The following is an 18,605-nucleotide window of genomic DNA, read 5'->3' as shown; positions in this document are numbered from 1 at the left end:
ACACACACAAACACACACATGTATAGTCACACACACACACACACAAGTATAGTCACACACACACACAGCCACACAGGTATAGTCACACACACACACACACAGATAAGGAAAGTCACACACACACACACAGGTATAGTCACACATACACACACACACACACAAGTATAGTCACACACACACACACACGTATAGTCTCACACACACACACAGAGACAAACACACACAAACAAGGATAGTCACACACAATCACACACACACAAGTAGTCACACACACACGTGTAGTCACACACACACACACACACAAGTACAGTCACACACACACACACAGATAAGTATATTCACACACACACACACAGGTATAGTCACACATACACACACACACAAGTATAGTCACACACACACACACAAGTATAGTCACACACACACACACACCCGCACACAAGGATACTCACACACACACGCAAGTATAGTCATACACTCACACACACACACACAAGTATAGTCACACATACACACACCCACACAAGTATAGTGACTCACACACACTCACAAACACACACACAAGTATAGTCACGCACACACACACACCCACACACAAGTATGGACACACACACACACAAGTATAGTCACACACACACTCACACAATTATTGTCTCACACACACTAACACGCACACACAAGTATGGTCACACACACACAGACACACATGTATAGTCACGCACACACATACACACACATGTATAGTCACACACACACACGCACACACACACACACACAAGTATATTCGCACACACACACACAGACACACAGGTATAGTCACACACACACACACAGTTATAGTCACACACACACACACACACACAGATAAGGAAAGTCACACAAACACACACACAGGTATAGTCACACATGCACACACACACACACACACACAGAATGATAGTCACACGCACACACAAGTATAGTCTCACACACACACACACACAGACACACGCACACACAAACAAGGAGAGTCACACGCAATCACACACACAAGCAGTCACACACACACATGTGTAGTCACATACACACACACACACACAAGTACAGTCACACACACACACACAGATAAGTATATTCACACACACACAGGTATAGTCACACATACACACACACACACACATTTATAGTCACACACACACACAAGTATAGTCACACACACACACACACCCGCACAGGATACTCACACACACACACACACACATGCAAGTATAGTCACACACACACAAGTATTGTCACACACACACACACACACACACACACACACGTATAGCCACACACACACGTATAGCCACACACACACGTATAGTCACACACACAAATATAGTCACACACACACACAACCATAGTCACACACACACACACACACACACACAAGTATAGTCTCACACACACACACACACACACAAGTATAGTCACACACAAACACAAGTATAGTCACACACACACAAGTATTGTCACACACATACACACAAGCACACACACGTATAATCACACACACACACGTATCGTCACCCACACACACACAAGTATAGTCACACACACACACACACACACAAGTATAGTCACACACACACACACATGTATTGTCACACACACACGCACACACAAGTATTGTCACACACACTCACACACAAGTATAGTCACACACACACACACACACACACACAAGTATATTCACACACACACACACACAAGTACAGTCACACACACACACATACACACACACAAGTATAGATTCACACACAAACATACACGTATAGTCACACACTGACACACACACACAAGTATAGTCACATACACACACACAGACACACAGGTATAGTCACACACACACACACACACAAGTATAGTCACACACACACATACACAGGTATTGTCACACAGCACACACACAAGTATAGTCACACACACGTCACACGCACACAAACACGTATAGTCACACACACATGCACACACACAGACACACAACTCTAGTCACACACACACACAAGAAAAGACACACACACACAAGTATAGTCACACACACACGTATAGTCACACACACACACACACGCAATGTATAATCACACACACACACACTATTCACACACACACACACACTAGCCACACGCACACACACATATAGTCACACACACACACACACACACACAAGTATAGTCGCACACGCACACACACACAAGTATACTCACACACAAACACAGACACACACACATAAGTATAGTCACACACTCACACAAACGTATAGTCAAACATACACAGACAAGTATAGTCACACACACACACACGTATAGTCACAGACACACACACACAGATAAGTATAGTCACACACACACACACAAGTATAGTCACACACACACACAAGTATAGTCACACACACACACAAGTATAGTCACACACACACACAAGTATAGTCTCACACACACAAACACATACACACAATCAAGGATAGTCACACGCCATCACACATACACAAGTATAGTCACACACACACACCCAAGTACAGTCACACACACACAAACAAGTATAGTCACACACACGCACACAACTATAGTCACACAGACACACACACACAGACACAGGTTTAGTCACACACACACACACACACACACAAGTATAGTCTCACACACACACACAGATAAGTATAGTCACACACACACACGCACAGGTATAGTCACACATACACACACCCACACAAGTATAGTGACTCACACACACTCACAAACACACACACATGTATAGTCACGCACACACACCAACCCACACACAAGAATGGACACACACACACACACAAGTATCATCACACTCTCACACACAGACACAAGTATAGTCACACACACACACAAGTATAGTCACACACACACACAAGTTTAGTCACACACACAGACACAAGTATAGTCACACACACACACAATTTTAGTCACACACACACACACACAAGTTTAGTCACACACACACACACACACACACACAAGTATAGTCACACACACACACACACAAGTATAGTCACACACACACACACAAGTGTTGTCACACACACTCACGCACACACAAATATAGTCACACACACAGACACACACACACACGCAAGTATAGTCAAGCACACACACACAAGTATAATCACACACACTCACACACACACACAAGTATCGTCACACACACACACCCGCACACACAAGTATAGTCACACACACACACAGGTATAGACACACATAGACACACGCAAACACTCAAGTATAGTGACACACACACACACACAAGTATAGTCACACACACACACAACTATAGTCACACACACACACACACACAACTATAGTCACACACACACACACACACAAGTATAGTCACACACACACACACACACAAGTGTAGTCACACACACTCACACAAGTACTGTCTCACACACACAAACACGCACTCACAAGTATGGTCACACACACACAGACACACATGTATAGTCACGCACACACACATAAGTATAGTCACACACACACACAAACAAGTATAGTCACACACACACACCCGCACACACAAGTATAGTCACACACACACGCACACACAATTATAGGCACACACACACACACAAGTATTGTCACACACACACACACACACACACACACAAGTATAGTCACACACACACACACACACAAGTATAGTCACACACACACACAAACACACACATGTATAGTCACACACACACACACACAAGTATAGTCACACACACACACAGCCACACAGGTATAGTCACACACACACACACACAGATAAGGAAAGTCACACACACACACACAGGTATAGTCACACATACACACACACACACACACACAAGTATAGTCACACACACACACACACGTATAGTCTCACACACACACACAGAGACAAACACACACAAACAAGGATAGTCACACACAATCACACACACACAAGTAGTCACACACACACGTGTAGTCACGCACACACACACACACACAAGTACAGTCACACACACACACACAGATAAGTATATTCACACACACACACACAGGTATAGTCACACATACACACACACACAAGTATAGTCACACACACACACACAAGTATAGTCACACACACACACACACCCGCACACAAGGATACTCACACACACACGCAAGTATAGTCATACACTCACACACACACACACAAGTATAGTCACACATACACACACCCACACAAGTATAGTGACTCACACACACTCACAAACACACACAAGTATAGTCACGCACACACACACACCCACACACAAGTATGGACACACACACACACAAGTATAGTCACAAACTCACACACAGACACAAGTAGTCACACACACACACAAGTATAGTCACACACACACACAAGTTTAGTCACACACACAGACACAAGTATAGTCACACACACACAATTTTAGTCACACACAAACACACACAAGTTTAGTCACACACACACAAGTATAGTCACACACACACACACACACACACAAGTATAGTCACACACACACACACACAAGTATTGTCACACACACACACGCACACACAAATATAGTCACACACACAGACACACACACACGCAAGTATGGTCAAGCACACACACACAAGTATATTCACACACACACACACAGCCACACAGGTATAGTCACACACACACACACACAGATAAGGAAAGTCACACACACACACACAGGTATAGTCACACATACACACACACACACACAAGTATAGTCACACACACACACACACGTATAGTCTCACACACACACACAGACAAACACACACAAACAAGGATAGTCACACACAATCACACACACACAAGTAGTCACACACACACGTGTAGTCACACACACACACACAAGTACAGTCACACACACACACACAGATAAGTATATTCACACACACACACACAGGTATAGTCACACATACACACACACACAAGTATAGTCACGCACACACACACAAGTATAGTCACACACACACACACACCCGCATACAAGGATACTCACACACACACGCAAGTATAGTCATACACTCACACACACACACACAAGTATAGTCACACATACACACACCCACACAAGTATAGTGACTCACACACACTCACAAACACACACACAAGTATAGTCACGCACACACACACACCCACACACAAGTATGGACACACACACACACAAGTATAGTCACAAACTCACACACAGACACAAGTAGTCACACACACACACAAGTATAGTCACACACACACACAAGTTTAGTCACACACACAGACACAAGTATAGTCACACACACACAATTTTAGTCACACACACACACACACAAGTTTAGTCACACACACACAAGTATAGTCACACACACACACACACACACAGGTATAGTCACACACACACACAAACACAAGTATAGTCACACACACACAAGTATTGTCACACACATACACACAAGCACACACACGTATAATCACACACACACACACACGTATAGTCACGCACACACACACAAGTATAGTCACACACACACACACACACACAAGTATAGTCACACACACACACATGTATTGTCACACACACACGCACACACAAGTATTGTCACACACACACACACACAAGTATAGACACACATAGACACACGCAAACACACAAGTATAGTGACACACACACACACACACACACAAGTATAGTCACACACACACACACACACAAGTATAGTCACACACACACACAAGTATAATCACATACACTCACACAAGTATTGTCTCACACACACAAACACGCACACACAAGTATGGTCACAAACACAGACACACATGTATAGTCACGCACACACACACAAGTATAGTCACACACACACACACAAACAAGTATAGTCACACACACACACCCGCACACACAAGTATACTCACACACACACGCACACACAATTATAGACACACACACACATGTATTGTCACACACACACACACACACACAAGTATAGTCACACACACACACAAGTATAGTCACACACACACACAAACACACACATGTATAGTCACACACACACACACAAGTATAGTCACACACACACACAGCCACACAGGTATAGTCACACACACACACACATAGATAAGGAAAGTCACACACACACACACAGGTATAGTCACACATACACACACACACACACACACAACTATAGTCACACATACACACACACACAAGTATAGTCACACACACACACACCGACACACACACACAAACAGGGATAGTCACACGCAATCACACACACACAAGTAGTAACACACACACGTGTAGTCACACACACACACACAAGTACAGTCACACACACACACACAGAAACACAGGGTTAGCCGCACACACACACACACACAAGTATAGTCACACACACACACACACACACACATAAGTATTGTCACACACACACACACAGACACACAGGTATAGTCACACACACACACAGTTATAGTCACACACACACACAGATAAGGAAAGTCACACACACACACACGTATAGTCACACATGCACACACACACACACACACACAAGTATAGTCTCACACACACACACAGACACACACACACAAACAAGGATAGTTACACGCAATCACACACACAAGCAGTCACACACACACATGTGTAGTCACACACACACACACACACACACACAAGTACAGTCACACACACACACACAGATAAGTATATTCACACACACACAGGTATAGTCACACATACACACACACACAATCATTTATAGTCACATACACACACACACACACACACAAGTATAGTCACACACACACACAAGTATAGTCACACACACACTCACACAATTATTGTCTCACACACACTAACACTCACACACAAGTATGGTCACACACACACAGACACACATGTATAGTCACGCACACACATACACACACATGTATAGTCACACACACACACGCACACACACACACACACACAAGTATAGTCGCACACACACACACAGACACACAGGTATAGTCACACACACACACACAGTTATAGTCACACACACACACACACACACACAGATAAGGAAAGTCACACAAACACACACACAGGTATAGTCACACATGCACACACACACACACAGAATGATAGTCACACGCACACACAAGTATAGTCTCACACACACACACACAGACACACGCACACACAAACAAGGAGAGTCACACGCAATCACACACACAAGCAGTCACACACACACATGTGTAGTCACATACACACACACACACAAGTACAGTCACACACACACAGATAAGTATATTCACACACACACAGGTATAGTCACACATACACACACACACACACATTTATAGTCACACACACACACACAAGTATAGTCACACACACACCCGCACAGGATACTCACACACACACACACACATGCAAGTATAGTCACACACACACAAGTATTGTCACACACACACACACACACGTATAGCCACACACACACGTATAGCCACACACACACGTATAGTCACACACACAAATATAGTCACACACACACACACACACACAACCATAGTCACACACACACACACACACACACAAGTATAGTCACACACACACACACACACACACACACAAGTATAGTCACACACAAACACAAGTATAGTCACACACACACAAGTATTGTCACACACACACACACACACACACAAGTATAGTCACACACACACACATGTATTGTCACACACACAAGCACACACAAGTATTGTCACACACACACACACAAGTATAGTCACACACACACACACACACACACACACAAGTATATTCACACACACACACAAGTACAGTCACACACACACACATACACACACACAAGTATAGATTCACACACAAACATACACGTATAGTCACACACTGACACACACACACAAGTATAGTCACACACACACATACAGACACACAGGTATAGTCACACACACACACACACAAGTATAGTCACACACACACATACACAGGTATTGTCACACAGCACACACACACAAGTATAGTCACACACACATGCACACACACAGACACACAACTCTAGTCACACACACACAAGAAAAGACACACACACACAAGTATAGTCTCACACACACAGACACACACACACAAACAAGGATAGTCACACGCAATCACACACACAAGCAGTCACACACACACATGTGTAGTCACACACACACACACACACACACACACAAGTACAGTCACACACACACACACAGATAAGTATATTCACACACACACAGGTATAGTCACACATACACACACACACAAACATTTATAGTCACATACACACACACACACACAAGTATAGTCACACACACACACAAGTATAGTCACACACACACTCACACAATTATTGTCTCACACACACTAACACGCACACACAAGTATGGTCACACACACACAGACACACATGTATAGTCACGCACACACATACACACACATGTATAGTCACACACACACACGCACACACACACACACACAAGTATATTCGCACACACACACACAGACACACAGGTATAGTCACACACACACACACAGTTATAGTCACACACACACACACACACACAGATAAGGAAAGTCACACAAACACACACACAGGTATAGTCACACATGCACACACACACACACACACACAGAATGATAGTCACACGCACACACAAGTATAGTCTCACACACACACACACACAGACACACGCACACACAAACAAGGAGAGTCACACGCAATCACACACACAAGCAGTCACACACACACATGTGTAGTCACATACACACACACACACAAGTACAGTCACACACACACACACAGATAAGTATATTCACACACACACAGGTATAGTCACACATACACACACACACACACATTTATAGTCACACACACACACAAGTATAGTCACACACACACACACACCCGCACAGGATACTCACACACACACACACACATGCAAGTATAGTCACACACACACAAGTATTGTCACACACACACACACACACACGTATAGCCACACACACACGTATAGCCACACACACACGTATAGTCACACACACAAATATAGTCACACACACACACAACCATAGTCACACACACACACACACACACACACAAGTATAGTCTCACACACACACACACACACACAAGTATAGTCACACACAAACACAAGTATAGTCACACACACACAAGTATTGTCACACACATACACACAAGCACACACACGTATAATCACACACACACACACGTATCGTCACGCACACACACACAAGTATAGTCACACACACACACAAGTATAGTCACACACACACACATGTATTGTCACACACACACGCACACACAAGTATTGTCACACACACACACACACACAAGTATAGTCACACACACACACACACACACACACACAAGTATATTCACACACACACACACAAGTACAGTCACACACACACACATACACACACACAAGTATAGATTCACACACAAACATACACGTATAGTCACACACTGACACACACACACAAGTATAGTCACATACACACACACAGACACACAGGTATAGTCACACACACACACACACACAAGTATAGTCACACACACACATACACAGGTATTGTCACACAGCACACACACAAGTATAGTCACACACACGTCACACGCACACAAACACGTATAGTCACACACACATGCACACACACAGACACACAACTCTAGTCACACACACACACAAGAAAAGACACACACAAGTATAGTCACACACACACGTATAGTCACACACACACACACACGCAATGTATAATCACACACACACACACTATTCACACACACACACACACTAGCCACACGCACACACACATATAGTCACACACACACACACACACACACAAGTATAGTCGCACACGCACACACACACAAGTATACTCACACACAAACACAGACACACACACATAAGTATAGTCACACACTCACACAAACGTATAGTCAAACATACACAGACAAGTATAGTCACACACACACACACGTATAGTCACAGACACACACACACAGATAAGTATAGTCACACACACACACACAAGTATAGTCACACACACACACAAGTATAGTCACACACACACACAAGTATAGTCACACACACACACAAGTATAGTCTCACACACACAAACACATACACACAATCAAGGATAGTCACACGCCATCACACATACACAAGTATAGTCACACACACACACCCAAGTACAGTCACACACACACAAACAAGTATAGTCACACACACGCACACAACTATAGTCACACAGACACACACACACAGACACAGGTTTAGTCACACACACACACACACACACACAAGTATAGTCTCACACACACACACAGATAAGTATAGTCACACACACACACACGCACAGGTATAGTCACACATACACACACCCACACAAGTATAGTGACTCACACACACTCACAAACACACACACATGTATAGTCACGCACACACACCAACCCACACACAAGAATGGACACACACACACACACAAGTATCATCACACACTCACACACAGACACAAGTATAGTCACACACACACACAAGTATAGTCACACACACACACAAGTTTAGTCACACACACAGACACAAGTATAGTCACACACACAATTTTAGTCACACACACACACACACACAAGTTTAGTCACACACACACACACACACACACACACACAAGTATAGTCACACACACACACACACAAGTATAGTCACACACACACACACAAGTATTGTCACACACACTCACGCACACACAAATATAGTCACACACACAGACACACACACACACGCAAGTATAGTCAAGCACACACACACAAGTATAATCACACACACTCACACACACACACAAGTATCGTCACACACACACACCCGCACACACAAGTATAGTCACACACACACACACACACAGGTATAGACACACATAGACACACGCAAACACTCAAGTATAGTGACACACACACACACACAAGTATAGTCACACACACACACAACTATAGTCACACACACACACACACACACAACTATAGTCACACACACACACACACACAAGTATAGTCACACACACACACACACACAAGTATAGTCACACACACTCACACAAGTACTGTCTCACACACACAAACACGCACTCACAAGTATGGTCACACACACACAGACACACATGTATAGTCACGCACACACACATAAGTATAGTCACACACACACACAAACAAGTATAGTCACACACACACACCCGCACACACAAGTATAGTCACACACACACGCACACACAATTATAGGCACACACACACACACAAGTATTGTCACACACACACACACACACACACACACACAAGTATAGTCACACACACACACACACACAAGTATAGTCACACACACACACAAACACACACATGTATAGTCACACACACACACACACAAGTATAGTCACACACACACACAGCCACACAGGTATAGTCACACACACACACACACAGATAAGGAAAGTCACACACACACACACAGGTATAGTCACACATACACACACACACACACAAGTATAGTCACACACACACACACACGTATAGTCTCACACACACACACAGAGACAAACACACACAAACAAGGATAGTCACACACAATCACACACACACAAGTAGTCACACACACACGTGTAGTCACACACACACACACACACACAAGTACAGTCACACACACACACACAGATAAGTATATTCACACACACACACACAGGTATAGTCACACATACACACACACACAAGTATAGTCACACACACACACACAAGTATAGTCACACACACACACACACCCGCACACAAGGATACTCACACACACACGCAAGTATAGTCATACACTCACACACACACACACAAGTATAGTCACACATACACACACCCACACAAGTATAGTGACTCACACACACTCACAAACACACACACAAGTATAGTCACGCACACACACACACCCACACACAAGTATGGACACACACACACACAAGTATAGTCACACACACACTCACACAATTATTGTCTCACACACACTAACACGCACACACAAGTATGGTCACACACACACAGACACACATGTATAGTCACGCACACACATACACACACATGTATAGTCACACACACACACGCACACACACACACACACAAGTATATTCGCACACACACACACAGACACACAGGTATAGTCACACACACACACACAGTTATAGTCACACACACACACACACACACAGATAAGGAAAGTCACACAAACACACACACAGGTATAGTCACACATGCACACACACACACACACACACAGAATGATAGTCACACGCACACACAAGTATAGTCTCACACACACACACACACACAGACACACGCACACACAAACAAGGAGAGTCACACGCAATCACACACACAAGCAGTCACACACACACATGTGTAGTCACATACACACACACACACACAAGTACAGTCACACACACACACACAGATAAGTATATTCACACACACACAGGTATAGTCACACATACACACACACACACACATTTATAGTCACACACACACACAAGTATAGTCACACACACACACACACCCGCACAGGATACTCACACACACACACACACACATGCAAGTATAGTCACACACACACAAGTATTGTCACACACACACACACACACACACACACACACGTATAGCCACACACACACGTATAGCCACACACACACGTATAGTCACACACACAAATATAGTCACACACACACACAACCATAGTCACACACACACACACACACACACACAAGTATAGTCTCACACACACACACACACACACAAGTATAGTCACACACAAACACAAGTATAGTCACACACACACAAGTATTGTCACACACATACACACAAGCACACACACGTATAATCACACACACACACGTATCGTCACGCACACACACACAAGTATAGTCACACACACACACACACACACACAAGTATAGTCACACACACACACACATGTATTGTCACACACACACGCACACACAAGTATTGTCACACACACTCACACACAAGTATAGTCACACACACACACACACACACACACACAAGTATATTCACACACACACACACAAGTACAGTCACACACACACACATACACACACACAAGTATAGATTCACACACAAACATACACGTATAGTCACACACTGACACACACACACAAGTATAGTCACATACACACACACAGACACACAGGTATAGTCACACACACACACACACACAAGTATAGTCACACACACACATACACAGGTATTGTCACACAGCACACACACAAGTATAGTCACACACACGTCACACGCACACAAACACGTATAGTCACACACACATGCACACACACAGACACACAACTCTATTCACACACACACACAAGAAAAGACACACACACACAAGTATAGTCACACACACACGTATAGTCACACACACACACACACGCAATGTATAATCACACACACACACTATTCACACACACACACACACTAGCCACACGCACACACACATATAGTCACACACACACACACACACACACAAGTATAGTCGCACACGCACACACACACAAGTATACTCACACACAAACACAGACACACACACATAAGTATAGTCACACACTCACACAAACGTATAGTCAAACATACACAGACAAGTATAGTCACACACACACACACGTATAGTCACAGACACACACACACAGATAAGTATAGTCACACACACACACACAAGTATAGTCACACACACACACAAGTATAGTCACACACACACACAAGTATAGTCACACACACACACAAGTATAGTCTCACACACACAAACACATACACACAATCAAGGATAGTCACACGCCATCACACATACACAAGTATAGTCACACACACACACCCAAGTACAGTCACACACACACAAACAAGTATAGTCACACACACGCACACAACTAGTCACACAGACACACACACACAGACACAGGTTTAGTCACACACACACACACACACACACAAGTATAGTCTCACACACACACACAGATAAGTATAGTCACACACACACACACACGCACAGGTATAGTCACACATACACACACCCACACAAGTATAGTGACTCACACACACTCACAAACACACACACATGTATAGTCACGCACACACACCAACCCACACACAAGAATGGACACACACACACACACAAGTATCATCACACTCTCACACACAGACACAAGTATAGTCACACACACACACAAGTATAGTCACACACACACACAAGTTTAGTCACACACACAGACACAAGTATAGTCACACACACACACAATTTTAGTCACACACACACACACACAAGTTTAGTCACACACACACACACACACACACAAGTATAGTCACACACACACACACACAAGTATAGTCACACACACACACACAAGTATTGTCACACACACTCACGCACACACAAATATAGTCACACACACAGACACACACACACACGCAAGTATAGTCAAGCACACACACACAAGTATAATCACACACACTCACACACACACACAAGTATCGTCACACACACACACCCGCACACACAAGTATAGTCACACACACACACAGGTATAGACACACATAGACACACGCAAACACTCAAGTATAGTGACACACACACACACACAAGTATAGTCACACACACACACAACTATAGTCACACACACACACACACACAACTATAGTCACACACACACACACACACAAGTATAGTCACACACACACACACACACACAAGTATAGTCACACACACTCACACAAGTACTGTCTCACACACACAAACACGCACTCACAAGTATGGTCACACACACACAGACACACATGTATAGTCACGCACACACACATAAGTATAGTCACACACACACACAAACAAGTATAGTCACACACACACACCCGCACACACAAGTATAGTCACACACACACGCACACACAATTATAGGCACACACACACACACAAGTATTGTCACACACACACACACACACACACACAAGTATAGTCACACACACACACACACACACAAGTATAGTCACACACACACACAAACACACACATGTATAGTCACACACACACACACACAAGTATAGTCACACACACACACAGCCACACAGGTATAGTCACACACACACACACACAGATAAGGAAAGTCACACACACACACACAGGTATAGTCACACATACACACACACACACACACACAAGTATAGTCACACACACACACACACGTATAGTCTCACACACACACACAGAGACAAACACACACAAACAAGGATAGTCACACACAATCACACACACACAAGTAGTCACACACACACGTGTAGTCACGCACACACACACACACACAAGTACAGTCACACACACACACACAGATAAGTATATTCACACACACACACACAGGTATAGTCACACATACACACACACACAAGTATAGTCACACACACACACACAAGTATAGTCACACACACACACACACCCGCACACAAGGATACTCACACACACACGCAAGTATAGTCATACACTCACACACACACACACAAGTATAGTCACACATACACACACCCACACAAGTATAGTGACTCACACACACTCACAAACACACACAAGTATAGTCACGCACACACACACACCCACACACAAGTATGGACACACACACACACAAGTATAGTCACAAACTCACACACAGACACAAGTAGTCACACACACACACAAGTATAGTCACACACACACACAAGTTTAGTCACACACACAGACACAAGTATAGTCACACACACACAATTTTAGTCACACACAAACACACACAAGTTTAGTCACACACACACAAGTATAGTCACACACACACACACACACACACACACACAAGTATAGTCACACACACACACACACACAAGTATTGTCACACACACACACGCACACACAAATATAGTCACACACACAGACACACACACACGCAAGTATGGTCAAGCACACACACACAAGTATATTCACACACACACACAGCCACACAGGTATAGTCACACACACACACACACAGATAAGGAAAGTCACACACACACACACAGGTATAGTCACACATACACACACACACACACAAGTATAGTCACACACACACACACACGTATAGTCTCACACACACACACAGACAAACACACACAAACAAGGATAGTCACACACAATCACACACACACAAGTAGTCACACACACACGTGTAGTCACACACACACACACAAGTACAGTCACACACACACACACAGATAAGTATATTCACACACACACACACAGGTATAGTCACACATACACACACACACAAGTATAGTCACGCACACACACACAAGTATAGTCACACACACACACACACCCGCATACAAGGATACTCACACACACACGCAAGTATAGTCATACACTCACACACACACACACAAGTATAGTCACACATACACACACCCACACAAGTATAGTGACTCACACACACTCACAAACACACACACAAGTATAGTCACGCACACACACACACCCACACACAAGTATGGACACACACACACACAAGTATAGTCACAAACTCACACACAGACACAAGTAGTCACACACACACACAAGTATAGTCACACACACACACAAGTTTAGTCACACACACAGACACAAGTATAGTCACACACACACAATTTTAGTCACACACACACACACACAAGTTTAGTCACACACACACAAGTATAGTCACACACACACACACACACACAAGTATAGTCACACACACACACACACACACGTATAGTCACAGACATACACACAGATAAGTATAGTCACACACACACACACAAGTATAGTCACACACACACACAAGTATAGTCACACACACACACAAGTATAGTCACACACACACACAAGTATAGTCTCACACACACAAACACATACACACAATCAAGGATAGTCACACGCCATCACACATACACAAGTATAGTCACACACACACACACACAAGTATAGTCACACACACTCACACAAGTACTGTCTCACACACACAAACACGCACTCACAAGTATGGTCACACACACACAGACACACATGTATAGTCACGCACACACACATAAGTATAGTCACACACACACACAAACAAGTATAGTCACACACACACACCCGCACACACAAGTATAGTCACACACACACGCACACACAATTATAGGCACACACACACACACAAGTATTGTCACACACACACACACACACACACACAAGTATAGTCACACACACACACACACACAAGTATAGTCACACACACACACAAACACACACATGTATAGTCACACACACACACACACAAGTATAGTCACACACACACACAGCCACACAGGTATAGTCACACACACACACACACAGATAAGGAAAGTCACACACACACACACAGGTATAGTCACACATACACACACACACAAGTATAGTCACACACACACACACACGTATAGTCTCACACACACACACAGAGACAAACACACACAAACAAGGATAGTCACACACAATCACACACACACAAGTAGTCACACACACACGTGTAGTCACACACACACACACACACACAAGTACAGTCACACACACACACACAGATAAGTATATTCACACACACACACACAGGTATAGTCACACATACACACACACACAAGTATAGTCACACACACACACACAAGTATAGTCACACACACACACACACCCGCACACAAGGATACTCACACACACACGCAAGTATAGTCATACACTCACACACACACACACAAGTATAGTCACACATACACACACCCACACAAGTATAGTGACTCACACACACTCACAAACACACACACAAGTATAGTCACGCACACACACACACCCACACACAAGTATGGACACACACACACACAAGTATAGTCACACACACACTCACACAATTATTGTCTCACACACACTAACACGCACACACAAGTATGGTCACACACACACAGACACACATGTATAGTCACGCACACACATACACACATGTATAGTCACACACACACACGCACACACACACACACACAAGTATATTCGCACACACACACACAGACACACAGGTATAGTCACACACACACACACAGTTATAGTCACACACACACACACACACACAGATAAGGAAAGTCACACAAACACACACACAGGTATAGTCACACATGCACACACACACACACACACACACAGAATGATAGTCACACGCACACACAAGTATAGTCTCACACACACACACACACAGACACACGCACACACAAACAAGGAGAGTCACACGCAATCACACACACAAGCAGTCACACACACACATGTGTAGTCACATACACACACACACACAAGTACAGTCACACACACACACACAGATAAGTATATTCACACACACACAGGTATAGTCACACATACACACACACACACACATTTATAGTCACACACACACACAAGTATAGTCACACACACACACACACCCGCACAGGATACTCACACACACACACACACAT

The sequence above is a fragment of the Mustelus asterias genome, chromosome 3 (assembly GCF_964213995.1).
Source record: "Mustelus asterias chromosome 3, sMusAst1.hap1.1, whole genome shotgun sequence".
Taxonomy (NCBI): domain Eukaryota; kingdom Metazoa; phylum Chordata; class Chondrichthyes; order Carcharhiniformes; family Triakidae; genus Mustelus; species Mustelus asterias.
The sequence above is the reverse complement of the archived record's forward strand: the minus strand, read 5'-3'. Positions refer to the sequence as shown.